The sequence below is a fragment of the Dinoponera quadriceps genome, unplaced genomic scaffold, assembly GCF_001313825.1.
Source record: "Dinoponera quadriceps isolate SergipeBrazil2010 unplaced genomic scaffold, ASM131382v1 scaffold1658, whole genome shotgun sequence".
In the NCBI taxonomy this organism is placed as follows: Eukaryota; Metazoa; Arthropoda; class Insecta; order Hymenoptera; family Formicidae; genus Dinoponera; species Dinoponera quadriceps.
In genome coordinates this window covers 539,018-558,008 of record NW_014555920.1, presented here as the reverse complement: position 1 = coordinate 558,008, position 18,991 = coordinate 539,018, and the positions used below count along the sequence as shown (strand labels likewise).

General features: G+C 45.4%; 1 protein-coding gene across 1 annotated transcript in view; it reads left to right on the top strand.

The window, feature by feature from the left end:
- The window catches only part of LOC106745752, a 186,769-nt gene that overhangs the window by 5,278 nt on the left and 162,500 nt on the right, over positions 1–18,991 (top strand). The window lies entirely within an intron of this gene.

The window sequence follows — 18,991 nt, the reverse complement described above, 5'->3', positions numbered from 1 at the left end:
CGGGAAGGGGAAGAGCGCGGGACGGGCTCTCTATGCCGGAGAATGCCCGGAGGGTGTCAGTCTGGTTCGTTCCCCGGCTTCTTCCACGGCTCCTTCGGCTCCTTAGGATTCTACGGTCGGAGGAGTCCTTCCCTCGGGCTCCGCTGGTCCTAGGCGAATGCACTTTAGTGGGCGCATCAGCGTCATTCCGCAGATTCCGCTTCGGCCGAGCGTCGCGCATTCACCGCTTTGTTTCGACAGCCGCGCGATTAATAGGTCGATGACGGATTCTCGCATTAAATGTCGCCTACAACGAGGCTTTTTATTTGCTATTTGGCCACTTGGTCATTCGACAACGTCGAGGAAACAGACGTGTGCAAACGTAAAGCCGCACGAGCGTGAGAGTCATCTTGGCCGCGTTGATCTCTCTTCGAAATTCAATCACCGGTTCAACGTGCGGCGCACCAATTAACACCGCCGCCACAAAGTCTCACGTTGGCTCACCGTGCGTTTCTTTAAATCTCACGCTGGCCTCTTTCACTCTGTTTTGCTTTCTCTTTCTCTCTCTCTCTCTCTCTCTCTCGTTCCTCTCCGTTCTTCCGCTCGCCCATTACTTTTACATCGCAAATCGCGCATCGCCGGCCAGGCTCTTTGACAGCTAGTTAACTCTAACGAGTAGTACCCGAAGCGAATGCGAGGGGGAGGGGGGAGGGCGGTGCCTTGGTATCGCGAAACCTCGCATCATCGTGTATACGAGCGTCGGTGTAGCGCGGTATCCCCGCAAAATGTCCAGGCCGCGGGGATTGTCAACGTCAAGTGCTTTATCGCTAACGATCGGACCGCGTTCGCTGTCGAGTTTCCCCAAAATTCTGCCGGGTTCGGGGAACGCGGCGCGATGCTGCGCGCACGGTGCCCGCCGCGGCCTAATGACAGCAGCTTCTATAATTTGGAGTTTTTGAGCGAACGGCCAAATTACCGGCGCAGGGAGGGATTACTGTTATTACACGCGGCCGCGGACTCAGTCGAAACCTGATTATACTTCAGTCAGTCTCTCTCTCCCGATCTTGACCCGTTCGTTCGACTGTCAGCTTCGCTCTCGTTCGCCTCCTCTCCGGTGCGGGAGAGACGGCATCTCTCTCATCCTCTTCCTCTCGTTCCTTCCCTCGCGCGCGCCCGCGATCTTCTCTCCCCCTCGCGAACGGATCCTTTAACCACGCAAATCGCCTCGGTTCCTCCATCCACGCGAGCCGAAAGCCTGAGATCTAGTAGTATCTCGCCCATTAGCAACCTCGAGATCATCTCGCTCGACACCGGTAGCCGTGTACTTTTTGCCGGCTCGACAGCTAACAGACGCCGCGGATCGCCGAAAGTGGCGATTGAGTTCGAATGCGAAACATGAAAGTGCTGAATGTATTGTCTCTGTAAGGCCCGGTTTTCCATTTTCTGATTTACTTGTGGTTTAGGCTTATATATAATTTGATGATAATGTAAAAATCGTGTTCCTTTATTCGTAGTGAATCGTTAAACTTTAAAATTTACCACTACAAAGCCATCAGTTTAACACGTTGAATACCGTGAGGATCGCCAGTGACCGGCACTGTGATATTACCACGTTTTATTAAGTTACGTATAAAATATAATTAATTGCACCTACAATTGGACTATATGGCCAACAAAGAGTCAATGAAATAAGATGAAAGATATATATATATATATATATATATATATATATATATCCCGAATTATTATATATTTATTTACTATTTCGATGGCCGAAAATGCGAATTTGCGCGACGAAGGATTCGTCTTTCGCGAGTCGAAAAGATACCCTTCGGCCAGGATCACCGCATTGTTTTTCAATTATAGCGAGCAACAGAGAGAGAAAGGGAGAGGGAGAGAGGCAAAAGTTCTCAATGAATAATACGTGTACGTATTTTACGCGAGGGCACAGCGAAGAGGGCCATTCGAGCCGTGGTAGATGATTTCTTGACGGACAGCTGCCGTCGTGCCGGGTTTCGGCTGATTAGTTCTTAAGTAATTGCCACGCATCCTTACGGCCTTATAACGCGCGTTTATAGCCTTGTAATGAACCCGCTTCTGAGACCTTTGCTCCATTCAACCAGCCGGGGAGACTGTGGCCGAGACCTTCGAGGCGTGCCAAGATTTTCGTTGCCCATTAAGCGTCGTCAATGCTCCAATGAGACGTTGCGCATTTTTTTTTTGCGCCATCGATTCCGTTCCAATTGCTCTGCTAAATTATGCGTGAACAATATTAAAAAGAGAGAGAGAGAGAGAAGAAAAAAATATACATGTAGAATCTCGCTTCTATCAAAATTTTTCCTTTTGCGGCGTGTAAGTAAACTCGGCTAATTTTCTGCGCGCGCGCGCGCGCGCGCGCGCGCGATTATGACGATACCGCTTCGAATTAAAAGAGGATATCGCTTACCTACTTTCCACATCGTAACGCGCACGCTGTAATTTAATAGACTCCCCTTACGTTAGTCAGCTCCGTGATGCGTTGCGCCCGCGTGTAATACCTAAAGCCCGTCTGCGACAAGAGGATTATTGGCGGCGGGCATAACTCCCGTGACCAGCCACACCCAGCAGATTTAACACCTCGTATCCAATTATAACGATGCTTCTTGTCGCGCGTGTGATTGATATCGCATCGAATATCGACGTCGCTTCCGAAAAACGAAATTCCTTTTTTTTTATCACTTATTTTTGTTACGTTGTCCCACGAGTGAGGTTTCGTTACGCTAATATGAATTCAAATTGGGAGGCGCTAATCAATCGGACGTTTCTATAATTACATTAGTCGCGCTTATATCACGTCCGGAAAGAAAAGGTATCGTTTTATCGCTCGAAGAGTGTTAAACAATTGGCGACGCACCGTGCGCGTTCTCCACCCGCAGCAGGCGCTGCGCCGCGAGCCTTTCGGCGTTTCAGGAGTGCTGAATGGGCCGCACAGCAAGGAATATCCGTCCTCGCGCGGTTACGGCACCGTGAATAGAGCCATAACGAAGTGAAACGCGCAGGTGAATTTATGCCGCAGGAACGGAGGCGGCCGACGAGGAGACCAATAAGCGCCGAAACGCCTTTCTCGTCCTTCGAGACAGAGAAAGAGAGCTGCCTTCGAGGCGAAATCTAAAGGGACAAGAGGGATAAAAAAGACGAGACGAGAAGGGGAGAAGGGGAGCAAGAGAGAGAGAGAGAGAGAGAGAGAAAGTAGAGGCGTCGAACTCGTAGCTTTCGAGCTTCGTAATGTCGAACAACCAATTTCGGCGCCCGATAAAAAATCGTGCAGCTATATCCGCAGCGACAATTTTATTTACGCGCGCGTTTTAATGAAGAGATTTTTTACGCTTGCCGACCGGCCGGCCTGAGAAACGAGCTACCGTGTGTCTTCGACGTTGTCTTCCCGAGCGGAGTGTTGTTCGGGAGAAGAAATCTTGGATAGCGAATCGTGATATCTGCTTACAGACTTACGAAAGTTGTCATACTGCAGAACAAAATGCGAAAATGCTACAGGGGAAAAGATTTAAATTGCGTGAAATTATTAAAAAAAAATCTAATTAAAGTTTCTTGAGGGACTAAATTATTATAAAAAATTTAATTAAAATTTCTTGAGAGGCTGAGAATGTGTTAGAATGTACATATATATTGGTAGGAACTGGAAAGTTTGAAAATGTTTTTAAACACTTTTCTTTGTTAAAAAAAAATTGTTCACTTTGATTTTTCCACGACACGGCGAATCGCAAGTCGTTAATATTTGGACCGTTCGTACCTTCGCGACAAACACTACTTGAAAAACTGAATATGGAACGTCGTTATCGCGTATTCGCTGTTATTGTTGTTATCCATTGCACTGCGTCAGCAGCACGCGTACCTCAATCCCCGTGTCGACTTCCTCCAGCTGGTTACACGAATTTCGTTACACTTTCTCGGATGGAATTTAAATTCGTTATCCGAGCCGGCGATCTGCCGCGAGAGAATTTAAATATAAATAGTCGCGGAATATGTGTCGCCTCGCTCTCGTTGATATTTCTGCGAGTACACCTCCGTCGCGCCATTACCCTTTTAAATGTAACATTGGTAAGGCGTTTCGCGATGAAGGTGATTACGAGCTTTCCCAGCCATTAAAATTGTAGAATCGTCCGCCTCGGAAAGCAAAAGTAACGATAATATCGTCGGATAATTCATCATCCCACTCGTTACTTATCGCACGTCATATTCGCCGAATGCCTTTATTTCGTTTTACATCGCAATTCCTTCCCTTCCCGCATTATCTTCCGTCCGTCCCACGGATCGTGAGTTTGAAAACACATCCGATGAATTCGTATTACGGTGTCATTGACGCGCGTGTAACATCAGATTTGTTCGTGTTGCTTGCACTTAAATCTGGATGGATGCGGACGCTAGAAGAAGCAGGAGCGAAGGAATCGAGTGCGAAAAGCCTGAGCAACACGAACAAACCAATTATTTCTACCTTCATCGTCTTTCGTCACATCGATTTACTTTTGCCTCATATATACATATATATACAGCAGAGCAAATTGAATTCCTGAGACCTCGCTGGTTTCCGCGCACGGATTGTCTCGTATAATCGAACTATCGAGATCCAACGCGGCGAAGGATCGAGCTGCGAGACAACTTCCACACGGAATTCGAGACTCCGTTTCGCGAGGCGGCGGCCCTGGGTCCGCGATCGGTAACGACGTATCTCATCCGGGCCCGGCCGGCCCGGTACGGCGCTGTGTGTTTAACTATTCAATAATTCATCCCGCCATTCATCACCAGCCAAGTGTAAAATTTATCTTATTTTTATGTATTGGCCCCCTCCAGTTCACGGCACCATGCATCAACCTCTTATTAGCCGCGATTTGTTTGGCGCGCGCGGCATCCAATACCATTGTGCCGATTTGTCGAGGCGTGCGCGGCTACGTTTCTAACCGCGGGCCCGGAACATGCCCCTTTTCTCCGAAATTCGTTTTGCCGAAATGTAAAAAAGGAAGAGAAGAGGATCATTGGCCGCGAGAACCTGAACACGTTCGCCTAGTATTCGCTGAATTAAGTGACACGGCGTTGAAAGTAAACCCGTTCCGGAATTTTGATACATGAGATTGAGGTATTAGCGAGCATCGATTAATTAAACGAGTGTCGACGCGAAAGGATCTAATTTTCTTCTCGGTAAAATATTTCCCACCAGCTGATGAAGAAATTTACCGTTCAACTGAAATTTAGATCCTTATTATTGTTGCTCGATTCCGACGAGTTTTGTGTGTACATGTGGTGATACATTTTCTTACGAGCTTATCCGTCGAAATTTTTGTGCTACTTTAACACGAAATATGTTCGGAAACATACAAATATATTAAATTAATATATCCACTTTGTTAACATATTTTTTACATGTTCACCTTATTAAAGTAACAGAAAAATTTAGATGAACTGTTCGTAACACAAGATTTTTTATCGTTTTGTGTCTTATTAATATACTGTGATAAGTGAGGAAAAAGTTTGCGCCCTTTTAATCATGCAAAATATAGGGTATATTTCTCGGAACATCGGAGACTGATTAATAACGCGAGCACGAATGTCTTATCGGAGTTTATGAGCATGCTCCCCGGAAATTCGCATATTTGGCGTACATGGTATATAGCAGGACTCTCGCGTTTAGATTGCAAATTCCCAAGACGGTGTCATTACGCGTAATTTATGTCGCGTCCTTCTCGTGGACGACGAGCGAGACATGATATCGTCGTCGTACGGTTTTCGCTAATAATCTTGCTAGCTATTATCGAATAGTTTATTCGTTATGGAGGACCAACAATAATGTGATTTAAATTATTAATGACCGGGACGCGAACTTTGATATTCATTCGAGTACACATACGCACACACAACATACTCACGACAAGAATCGTTTATTCAATTTTACCGAACGACTGTAAGTATTGACGAGTACAGTGCAATTATCCGATAATCTCGTTCTGGGATTGCGCCAAACTTGAATCGCCGAGATATTTCACGTCGAAAGTCAGCACTCGGGCCTCATAAAAATAAGAAAAATCCGCGTAATATCGCTCCCTTTGCTAAATAACCCTAATCTTCGTTTTGTCGCCGAAGGAAACCGTTTCGCTCTCGTACGCTCTTGAACCAACGCGTATCGGATATTAATACCCGCCCGGGGACTTTCACGCGTTCGGGCCGATTTCGCCGCCTGGCCGTTCTTTTATTCGTTCGGATCGCGCGAGATTCTTTCACATCCGAGAGCGTTCCGCGGAGTGGCGCTTTTTTTTATTTGCCGAAGGTCGATAATTAGCCTCGTTCCGTGGCAATTTAGTCATTTATTCGTTACACGGAGAAGACGCCGGCGTATGACACCGGCTCGGCGCGGCGTTCGGTCCTCCGGCGTAGCGGGCACTTCCGGTGCCGGCAGAGGCGGGCACCTCATTGTCATTACGTCACCAGAGGCTGTCATTTGGTTTTTCAGGCGTCCGTTTTTCTCACCGCGAGGATAGAGGGCTTGATGATCGTAATTATACACGGCTCGCCTCGACGGAGAAGGACGGGTGTTTTCTTAACGCGGCCGCGCGTGCGTGTGTGCGCGGCTTTGCCTTCGAAAAACGCGGCCGATCGAAGCCCGACTGTAACGAGAAATCGTTTTGCAAATTAGCGACGCACTTAATCCTCTCGTTCTCTCTCGAGGATAGAAGCGAGCGAGCGTATGGCCCGGCGGAGGGTTTGCGCGATGGGGGCGAGTAAGAAAGCGCTGCGCGAAACGATCCATCAAAATTTCTTGCCGTCGACGCGTCAAAGATGTGGGGAATTTATACCAGTTTATAATGGTATTTATGTGGCTCACGTTCAAGTGTTTGTGATTAGAGCGAGTGGAAGAAACGGTGCGAAGTTAAGACAACGACGTAAGAAACCGAAGCAGGGCGTATCTCACTCAGACGCGTCTTCGCCGTCGAGTCGAGGAATTATTCAAAACGAAACGTAGACTTTGCACGGCAACGTTAATCCGATTCAGTAACAACCATAGTAGTTAGTGAGCTCTTGCATCGAATTGAAGTATATTTTTAGACCTAAAATGATATGAACTAATCGGGCGCGGAAGTTCTATGGTTGTTATTAAACTAGATTAACCGTTGCCGTATAAACGTAGTCATCGTATTGCGTACGATATCGCGATATTCCCGCCATTGTTCCTTCGTAAGCTGCACAATTCGTAGCTTCGCTCCCCATGAGCGCGTCTTCCTAATTAGGCAGTCCTGTCATTAGTTCGAGTACCCGCCGCTGCCCTTCTTTCTTTCGTGACAGCACTCACTCTCCGTGTCGCACTTTGTGTCCGATGGTTGGCGTATCCTGAATTCGCCTTCCTATCAGGGTGTGGCTTGCTCCCTGGACAACGAAATTGGTGATGGTGTGTGTGTGTGTATGTCACCGCTCAACGGGGTTTGGTAGCTTTAACGTACGACACTTTCTCCCATACAAGCATCAGTTGAAGTTCACAGAGAGGTCCAACTGATCCTTATAAAACGCGGGACACTACGTCGAGACTTTTTCTCAGGATCTAGAAGCAATTTTCGATTGGAAATAGCTTAAGAAATAATAAGCTATTGCCAGCTGGAAAGCTGGCAAATGAAAAGATACTAAACGAAGGAGTCGCTCTTTTGATTCGAGTCCTAGCGAGAATTACAGTGAAATCAAAATTCTTTGATGTTCTCCGCTCACGTCGATTCGGTTTTGTTAACTCTCTCGGTAGCACACACACGGCTGTTATTACGGCAATCACTTTTATGCGCTCCGGAACGTTTGTATCGTTAAATTTATAACCTCTCGCACTCTCCTCGCGAAAGTCCATTGAAAATCACGTGGGAGTCCGCAGTAAGAAAATGACGGACGTCCTGAGTAACGGGGTTGCGGTGTTTACGTGAACTCGACATACGTCAACGCGGATGACTCTATATCGCCTTATTTCTGCTAAGGTAATCGTCGTTAGCAGTCGCGAATACGTGTACTCGCGTTAGCGGTACACGTACGCACAGCTACGCAGTGAAACTCCTCAGTAAAACGTGTCGTAATAAATTTCTTATCGGAGTATGGTAATCCATCTTATTAGACGAAATTCTTATACCAAGTAATGTGCGCGTCTAGAAAAAAAAATACTCCTAAACCTTAATGCTGCTCTGTCATTGGAAATCTATTAAATAATATTGTAGATGTTGAGTGGAACCGAAATTATTCTCTAACGTGACGTTTATTTTTTTACACGTTTGTCGCAGGACCAAAAGTGGCTTTGTTCGTCGATAATTGGTAATTGAATGTTTTCAAGGATAAAATCGCGTCTCCGAAAATATAATTCCATTCGGATATTCCACTGGGTACCGTATCGATCGATTCTATCTCGCAAGGATCGAGACTCTCTATGGAGGCTTTCGGACGCGACGAATGCAACGCGTTCCGGGACAAGTCGCGGGAACCGACGGTTAGACCGTCGTCGCCGCGCTGCGCCGGCATCCCTTCATTTCCCGAGCGATCCGCTCGTTTCGGTAGAATTTGCATTTCAGGAACGCGAGATTGGGCGGTGCAAAGATAGAGCTAATGCTCACGGGCCGGCGAGCCGCGCCGTGTAAACACAGGGTAGGACCCGGACCCCCGTTCTGGCTTCACCATCCTCCGTTGCAACGCGGATGCTTTACGTTGAGCTTTCCGCTTTTCGACCGAAAGGCGAGGGCCTTTTGCGATGATCACCGGAACGCATAATTCTTAAGACGCGGTAGCTACCGTGGATGCATCCTTTAAACAAGGGATTAAAATCTATAATAATTCGTTTTTAATGATCTTATAAAATTTAAGATAAATTTACAATAAAATGTTTGCAACGAAATTTAGTAGTGCATACATTAACGGAGAGAGTCAATTCTATTTAAAAAAATGGCTTCCCTCACGCGGTTCTTATTGGCTAAAAATGATTTTTGTATGAAATATTAAATATATTTTTATGAGAAAAAAGTATTTTCAAATAAGAAAACATATAATTTTTTAATTTGTAGTATTTTTATAAAAGCGATTATTCTATATAAGTAAAACAATTTAGCATTAAATATAAGTATGTTATTACCCAGTGAATAAATATTTTTCATTTTTTCAATATTTTCCCTCTCAGTGTGACGATTGAATATGTGACAACCCTAATACCGTTCCGTTTAATTCAATTTCAAAGCTCCACATTGACATGCAAACGATTCAGTAATGAGATCACCGCCGATCACCTTCGATCTGTCGCGACGCTTTGGTTTACTTCTCACCGCTTTTCAGCTTCTGCTTCTTCGAGCGATTCGGTGAAAGGCGACGGTATTTGCGTAAAGACCGGTCAGTGATTCCGGCACGATTCCGGATATGATTTACGGCAGTCGCGGCGAGATGCCGATCGTCGCTCGTCTCTATTAATTTCCGACGTTTACAAGAGGCTATCCAACGGGAAACGTCGTAGCTTCGTTGTAAATTCTCCCTCGAAGGGCTGCTCGTCTCGGCGACCGCTATCGCATGCTGCCGATATAATTGAGATTGCGCGCAGCGAATGATTGATCACGTCGCAGTGTATTTCATGTATCGGGGCACATCGTATGAATATATAACGTCGCGTGTCCCTAGAAGGACGCACTGAATACATTCCGCACGTGCGTCGCGAGACGACGTATGTGTGTATATGTGTGTGTAGCTTGGCTTTTTTTCGCGAAAGGAGCGTGTAAATATATGAGTTTAACTGGTAGCCGCGAATATCCCAACTGAGGTAATCCGTTTTCCGCTAACGCATATAATGACGTAAATTATGCATTCTGTAATCAATTTGCGTTGATACGTATTACACGTGCTCTATAATCGATACGATGCGCGCGTATTCTAATAGTCCAATTTATGATCATGTACGTTGGATTTTGTGCGACTCGTGTGAAAATCTCCTGCGTCTGAAAATCGACGAGCCGCTCACCGGCAGTCCCGCGAACACGTGGATACAGTACGTATTTGTATCACTGATTCTCTCGTGAAAAGGGATCCAGAGAGACCTGGAAAGTAAACATTTTATGGAACAGAAATAATTATATGCAATACTTATAAATTAGAGGACGGATGGAAGGGGGGCGTACTCGCTAAATGAAAAGGATAAGAAACTAATTTCTGTCAAATTGTCGAACGAGCGACATTCTCGTGTGAAGTCTTAATTTACCGTTGCCACGACAGTCGCGTGTACGATATCTTTTACAACGCGCATTGCACCCTTTATTATTCTCAATCGGTATTATTACGGACTAACTTACGGATAGCTTTCGATTCATACAAAAAAGAAAAGGAAAAAAGAAGAGAGAGGGAGAGAGTAAGAGAAGAAATGATCGCGGAGTCCACATTGTTGTCGAATTCACGTCCATGTAATTAACTTTCGGCATCATACACGAGACCGCGTCGAGTCTCGCGAACAAGTAGCAATTAAAAAGCCGTTGGAATGCAGCCGAATTTAAAGACGCACAAATTGATGTCGGTAATAACAATAATTCGTGTCCAGGTGATTCTTGTCTCGTATTTAGCGAGCGTATTAATCCTGAATACTTTGTTAGATAAGACTGGATAATAAAAAGCGCGTTCTCGGCACTCGTCAGTTGCGCGAAGGGGTTGAAAAATCCCTTCGCTGTGTTATGTAATAGCATACAGTCGGACACGTTTCGATTTTGTAATGTGAAATCCTTCTTTGTATCATGGATCACTGAAACGCGGTGTTTAATGCGTTTGTGCCGATTGAAACTCGTTATGTGTTAAATCCGTCGGTTGCAAAAATCGTCGTAAAAATCTGTTATTTGGATGAGCACTTGAAATTTAATAAAACGTAGCGTTCTGCAGAAAGATACGAAGGGAGGAATTTATGTATGAGAATTCTCGAGTGCGTGATAGGCAAATTGATATTTTTCTGTCGTTTATTTTCGCGTAGGCGCGAACAGGTTCGATAACGGTTGACGAAATAGTCGCGATTTACGGCGCACCGAACGGAAACGTACACAAGAGGGCGTATCTTCGAAGAGTTTTATACAGGTTTAAAGGCAAGTGGCGTAAAATAATTCCGCCTCGCTCACCGCAGCATCCTCGATAACTCACACCTGTCGTTCATTTTGCGCCACTTACTGACAGTTACGGTTTTGCGCGGTTGCAGATATAGTTCTTCTTCCGACGTTTAATTAGCCGCGCGTTCCGCGCGAAGCTGCGAAATGAACGCTCTCGCGTAACGCAAAAACGAGGAAGCGCGAGGAAACGGGGCTGAGTTCGACGGAATTGTCGAAGTCCGTCAATGGTCTCGCCGCGAGGAACACATCGCCGAACACGTCTTAGTTCTTGCAAAATCAGTGAATCGCGAGAATCGAAAATAATCTATAAGATAAATCTACGATGAATATACACAGCGGATTTTACTTGGAGAAAATCTCTGAGAGAAGCGATCATTCCTCCGACGGTCATTTTCTTGCGGACAAAATATATTTTGACAAAAACGCGTGCACGGAGAAAAATAATTTACTGACACAGCAAATTTTGTGCTGTTGCAGCAAAATCTGTCAGTTACTGCATGGCTAGCAAAACGATCTTAAGAATGCTAATTGCCATTTTTTGCCGGATTATTTTGCTGAATTTACAAATTATTTTATTGTAAGGACACCCCTTTATTGTGGATTGAAGCATGATTGTTCATATGCAAAATTAATTCCTTGTTGCTTATTCCTTTTATTGTATCTTTAAAGAACGTCGTTAACGTTCGAATGCAGATCGATCGAGTACCGAGAGAGGCGTGTTATTCAATCACAAATTTGCAGCTATCCCGCTATGGTGGCCGCATTCGCATTCAGCAAATGACAGTGGGAATACTTACAACACTGCGAGTTGGTCCGCTCGATCGGCGGCTATACATTTAGATCAAGTGTTCGCGTCAGATACACATAAATATACCTACATCGCTCTCTCAGAGCACCGACTTGTCTCAACGACGAGAGTATTCACCATTCGTCCCGACTATAGCACTCTTACCTTCCTCTCCGTTTCTCTCTCTCTCTCTCTCTCTCTCTCTCTCTTTACGACGATACTAGTTGGCCACCACTATCTCGAGATACCCCTCCGCGCCGATCGCGAGCGTATCATTACCCCGCCTAGTGGCTAGCTCGGCAGATTACACGTCTGCGAGCCGAGTTTGGCTCAAGCTGACCCGACCTAACTCGAATTTGTAAGAATGATTGCGCCGGGATTTGCATGTCAGCGAGTATCGGGCATCGGGTGTCCTAAGAGTGAAGAGGAGAAACGGGCGTGGTATTGCTTTCGTCGCGGCGGGCAGCGGCGTAATGACGTCTGCTGAATTTTCGCGGCTCGAGACGCAAAACGCAAGCTCTTCGTGATTTCGGAAGCTGGGGAGTCGCAAAACGGGAAAGGCGAATTTCTACGATCGCGATCATATCTCTTCCCGTGATTTGATGTTGAAGTTAGAGATTGCCTCCGAAATATTAATAAGTACAGAGGTATACCTATAGTTATGACACACAGTTTTATCAAGTTATTACATACAAATTACCGCAATCTGTCGTTGAAAGGTTTCAGCGGTAGGGAACACATGAACGCGCGAATAATATTAATGAGGCCCCTACGAGCGAAGTATATCTGTCCCTTCGCAATTTCAGGTGCCGTAATTTCGATCGGTCGCTTTGTGCTCGCTTTCTCGCATAATTGGATTAAGTATAAATCGTGTCGGGAGCGACTGTGACTCCGGCGCATGTCTGCCGGAAGCGGGACCGTTCGCTCGTGTCCCACCTGCCACAGTACTGGCGGGCATGAAATTATGCTAATTAAACATATCGAGCAACAAAAAACAGCGCTTCGCCCTCATATATTTATATGGGCGTCGCCAAGTAATGTCGTTAAATATTTTCTGGCGCAAATTGGTGCCTAGAAAAAGAAAGGGAGTGAGAGAGAGAGAGAGAGAGAGAGAACACGACGGTAGAAACGTTCGAGGAATCGGGTAAATTTTCGTTAATCACTTCTTTAGAAAGCGGACATTGGAAGCGCGTGCGCGGAATCGATTACATGCGGAGGTTGGTGTTTTACGAGGCGACCGATGGATCGAACGAAGAGGGCTTTCAATGACGAATTACACAGTTTATTGCGCGACGAAATGTCAAAACGTTCGCGCTGCGGTCGCCGCGCTAATCGAAGAAAATTGAGCAAGAGAGCGGATGCCGAAGTGACGCGAGTTAACGAGCGCTCTACTAATTAGCGAAATTACACCGGCAGCTACGATTATATCGGGCAGAGATGACCGATGTAATTGTCTAATAAAGTTTCAAGCTCGATCGCGAGCATCGCACGGGCCCGCGGAACGCGACGACTCGCGCGTTACAACCTGTACAATAAACGACTTCGATTCGCATGCCGATCCCGCATCGTCTTTCGCTTCTTAATTTCATCCAGTCGATCTGTTTACAGTCAGCAAATAATTAATCAAACAAATAATAAATAATTATCTCTTTTCAAAGAAAGGGACTTGCGAATTACTTGTCGTTTCGCGACAGAAAAATCAAAGGTTTCATTGTAATGCAGATNACCTGAAATAAATTTATATATATATATATATATATATATATATATATAAATTTATTTCAGGTTTTCATTCACAATTGAAGTAACCGTCTTCAGAGTTTGTCGCGACCTAACTTGAGAATAACCGCGGGAATAACAGCTCCGAGGCATACTTTACGATGTAAGACTCCGATCTAACGCCCACGCGTGGACCATTCGATGAACGATCTCGCGCGGGCACGTCGCCATCGTAATTAATTCGCAGACATTATGCACACACGGTCTCGAGGACGATTAACAAATCGATTTATCCACTATATATCAGCCCACGGCTAGGAGATACGTGTGCGCTCGAATGCGCTGATTTAAGAGCACCCTGTGAAATCGGCGAAGTTGATAGCTGCGACGAGGTAATAAATAAGGCGAGAGATAGCCGAGGATTCTTAAGAGAGGCTCGAGTATCAAAGGAGATCGATCACGTGGGTTAACGTTTCTCAAACGATGCTTCGTGGCACACAATGACGTTTTGTCAAGTTTTCGCCCGAAACGTTTGAGAACTTGAAAAAGTTTACTTTAACGTGAGCAGATTTGTATAGTGCTCTCAATTGCACTGATAATGCCTAATTTGCTGTTAATTATTGGGAGGAATGTTCCTGTTCAATTCACTTTTATCGCTCGAAAATGCGCTTTCGCGCTTGGAAAAGTTTAAAGAACACCGACGAAAGTTTGTTATCAAACACGAGAAAATACAAGCGATACGTTTTAACGCAGAAATAAACGATTAAATTTGGACGCATATATATATATAAATGCAGAATGATATGCAAATTCCTATTGATAATTTCCTCGTGCCGTTATCAGCGGAGTCCCTTCGCGCGATAACGTTATAATATAACAGGCGGTGTGTAAACTTAATCTGGGAGCCACATTTTTGACCATTCTCCTCTCGCTGATTAGAATCTGAGAATAAACATAATTCAAAGATACATTGTAGCTGTGATTACAGGTAACAAAACCCAGATTATAATCATTACGGGGCAGAAAGTTATGGCACTTTCTTGACACGAACGTAGCACTCGCTGCGTAGTATGTTGTTGATTGCCGGGACGCGATATAAATAATAAATGCCCGTTTTATTAGCGGAGGTCCTACGCTCGTCCATTTTAATATTCACACAAAACTTATAACGCACGCTCTCTAAACGATAGTTTACACTGCGCGCGTATATGTGCGACATTATGTAATAAGATAATATGATGCAGTAAACGGCAACGTCGAACGATAAGTTATTTCATAATTGTGACGTGTGAGCGTGTTTTCTCTAAAAATACAAACAAATATATGTAGTATATTAAATAAATATATAAAGATATATAACCACGCAAAATAATATAAAATAAATATGTTAAGAAGATTTGTTCCCCGTAAAGTAAAATATTGAAATATTTTTATATTCTTTAAATAAATCACTTTTTTTTATATCTCGTCAAGATATACACACCGCGTCGGGATTATGTTTTCCACTTGGTCGACGATCGGCAGAGATGAAATCGCGATATCCTCGGGATGCGTCCCAGAACAGATTAAATCGTATGGCGATACCAGGGACGAGAAATAAATCACCCACATCTTCTCGAGATTGTGCATACGGCGATCGGTTTTTGCTCTCAAGTTTGCCTCCTCTCGACCGAGCGGCTGTCGAAAAAATCGGCCGCATTTAAGAATGATCTGTGGACGCGGTTGCAACATGATAGTCGCGCTGTGGTGTGGCGCACAGTATGAGTGATTCAGTATTACAATATTTTCGAGGTTTTCCCACTGGGACGTCCAGTTTCGGAATGCTCGATTTATTATTAATTTTTCAATCAAGACTCTCCGAAGAAATTAAATGAAAGACAAATTGCACGCTCATTCTGCTCACTACTTCATTTGATTTTTAATCTTTGTTTTGCTCATCGTTGCATTTTCTACGAAGCGTCCAAACAAATTCATCTTGCGACATTCGAATCTGACCTTTAAAAAATGTTAACTTTTCGGATAACTAAAGTACTCTTGGATGGCTATACTCTAGAGTGATGAGAAAAGCATTTATCCATCTATCCCCTTCTTTCGTCTTCGAAGAATAAAACATAAAGCCGGGAAACTGGCAGTCGTTGTTTATCGACGCGCGCCGTGAAAGCACCGATAAATCCCGCTTATTCCGTGCATGAAGCGTATATTCGAGCGCGACGGAATTTTCCGAAGTTTCTTGTCGTTCTTTATCCTCCGCCGAGACAGTCTGGAAAGTTTCCCGCGCATTCCCGCCGCCCGCTAATAACTCGCGCGGGCATTCGTCCGGTATTATTTACTCTTTTCAGCCGGCCTAGACGGGAGAAGCCACGGCGAATAGCGCGCTGGTAAATTGTCCTGGATATAACTGCTCGAAATTACATCCTCGATTATGAAGTCTAGCGAGGAGACAGCGCGTAGGACGTCGAAAACTCCCGTCCGTCGCTCCTCCGCCGTAGTCGCGCCACACCGACGATTCGAACGAACCGTCCGACCGACCGGCTCTCTCGCTCCTGAAAGTTCCGCGGCGAGTTTCCTGCGGTCGCGGGCCGTACGATCGCGCAAAAATATAAAAGAACGACGCGCGGCGTAGGTAACCTATGGAAGTCTTACACGCACCGCGAACACGTCAATTACCGTAGCCGCTATAGAATCACACCGTGATTGTTATTGTTTGCCCGGCCATAGAAAGCGCGAGCGTCGTCGCCGGCGGTGCTGAAGAGTCGCCCGAGAATTTGAGAACTGTGCGCGCATTCAGCGATAAATATCACGACTCATTGAACTTTAGCGCGCGGACGTGCGCCGCTCGTGTGTAATGCCTCCGTAATTACGAGATAACAGACGTAAAACGCGATATCGTAGATTGCACAACGGGCACTATAGTTCCTTCGCGGAGCGACGATGAAGTTTCTCCCTGGAGCGGTACTCCCTCATTAACGAAGTACCGCTTCGAGGGAAAATGTCTGCTTTCTGCGCTGCTACGTTCTTTCGCACGTAAAACTGATTTCAAAGTATCGACGCGACATACACCAAAAGGAGATAAAAGCTGAGGCGTCACATGTGCGATTTTTCGATTCATCAGCAGGGTCGCCGGGCGAAAGAGACAATTTCCGGGAGAAAATCTCACCTTGCCGATCTCCGGGCGAGTCGACAAACTTAGTCTGGCAATCCTGTCCACGTAGAGGCCGGCGTCCGTATATTTTCGAAATCTCGCCTCGTTCTTGAAATATAATTAACCCAAACGTGGAAGGTGTTGGCAGTTTTGTTGACTTATGACAATTTCGCGGTCATCTAATTTTCTCGAACACGTCGGACGTGTTTACCTGGACCGAGGGCGAGCGCGGTCTCTTCTTTCGGCGCCTCGCGCCAGAACACAGTTTCGGAATTAACCCGTTCGCGCTAATGAGGGAATCCGAAGGCAATTAAGCACGCCGTTGATGATATGGATTCGATAAGCCAGAAAACCAATGAATATGCAAACTATTATACGACCACCTGCCACATGCCTTTTTCGCGGCGCTGTTTTATGTGTGCGAACGGGTATCGACGTGTGTGCGCGTCCGACAGTATTAGAGGATCGAGGAGGGGAGGGGAGATATGAGCAGGTTCTCTATTCTTTATTTATACTCGCGAACGGCCGGGCACCGTGAATGAACGAAACGTCATACGGAAACTACTCTTTTATTTATTTACTTTCTTCTTTCTTTGCTTTTCTTTCCTTCTCTCTTCAAGCCGGGATAAGAATCTTTTCCGATCCCCTTTGCGGTCGTGCACCGGAGCGCAACGCGTGATATTTTTCGACCTTTTTCTTGAAACTCGATAAAGGCCTGCCGCAGTCGGTGTGAGAACCACAATTCGCGTTCACTCGTAATTCGTTATATCGGAGCAATTTGTATCACGGCATATACATGTATAATATGTCCCGATGCGAAAATGCGAAAAAAAGGATCACTTCAAGCTCGTAGCGCGAATTCGTTAGAAATAGACTTCGCGTCTCGGAAAGTCATTTACCTTTACTTTGACTCCGATGATGTCTGAAATTTCCGCTCTCGCCCTCGACACATCTAGTTCTTCCCTTTCTGGTTAATACAACTAGATTTTTTTCCGTGCGGAAATATTCAACGAACGTAAGACGTGAAACTTGATTGGAAATCGACAATTTAATAATTTTACGGGAAGAAACATTTCGACGCTTTCGGCAAGAGTGAGTCATTATCAATTGATCGCTTGGGGAAAAATCCGGCTTTGGTGTCAGGCTTTCCGTAACAACTCTCGTAAGAATCGATTGTAATTTCACGACTGGCCGGCACACAAAGCGAAAGGCCTCGCGCCTACGAGAGTCACACGGAGCTCATTTCCTCGGCGCGAGTCACGAGCGCTCTTTCGCACCTCGCGGCGTTGATTCCAATCGTATCGTTCGGCTCGGTTGGTCTTCTCATTCCCACATCGCAGTCACACTTTTACGTATTCTGTCGATCGTAATTCGATTTGCTCGAAAAGACGAAAAGATACGGATTACTCGTCGAATCGGCCATTGGCACTGCTCGCGCCAGCGCTTACTTTAACGCTGCTACGTGTACACGTATCCATCTTTCGCGCGATGTAACCCTAATGGTCGGACAATTTGCAGAGGCGTGCCGAGTTAAAGTCAGACTCCCCTGTAAAGTTCTGCCGCGCCAGACTCGAAAGTAATGGCCTAATGTTACTTAATATCCACCGTAGACGCGCTTATCTCGGATATACCCTAAAGGGCTGACGTATTTCCATATTTTACCATGCCGCAGTCGTATCGTCCGCCAACTTCCAACGGCGGAATCGTAGATGCGCCTGCCATAGGAGGAAACCGTGACTTCTTCTGCATCGGTACTCAACAATAACGACGACGGCCGTGTGTACGCGAAGCACGTCCAAAATCGTGCTTCTCTCTTCCTCCGTTTTGATTAACGACGAATATGTAAATTCACTTAACGTATATTTTATTTTACATGAGTTTACTTCTATTATTTTCAATTCGGCTGTTTGTTGGTGTTTTCGGTAAAGCGGAATGATTTATCGCGTACTTAAAGCAGAACTTATGAGAAAAATGAGTCTTAAATTAGGATCGTCTTGTAATTGAAATAGAAGTTGAGACAAGTCTCGAAATTAAATTGAGACAAAATTTAAATTTATATTTACTCAGTCCCCGCGGTCTCTCACCGAACTCGTTACGTAAACGTCTGGACAATGATGAATGGTGTACGCGAAAAAATGGCGAATACCTTCCACGGTGATTTTCGTCGATAGCCGCGCGCGCGGCTGGCTTCATTTTTCCCCGGCTAATTTCCGGTCAAGATGTGGGTTACGATGGTGAAGCTCG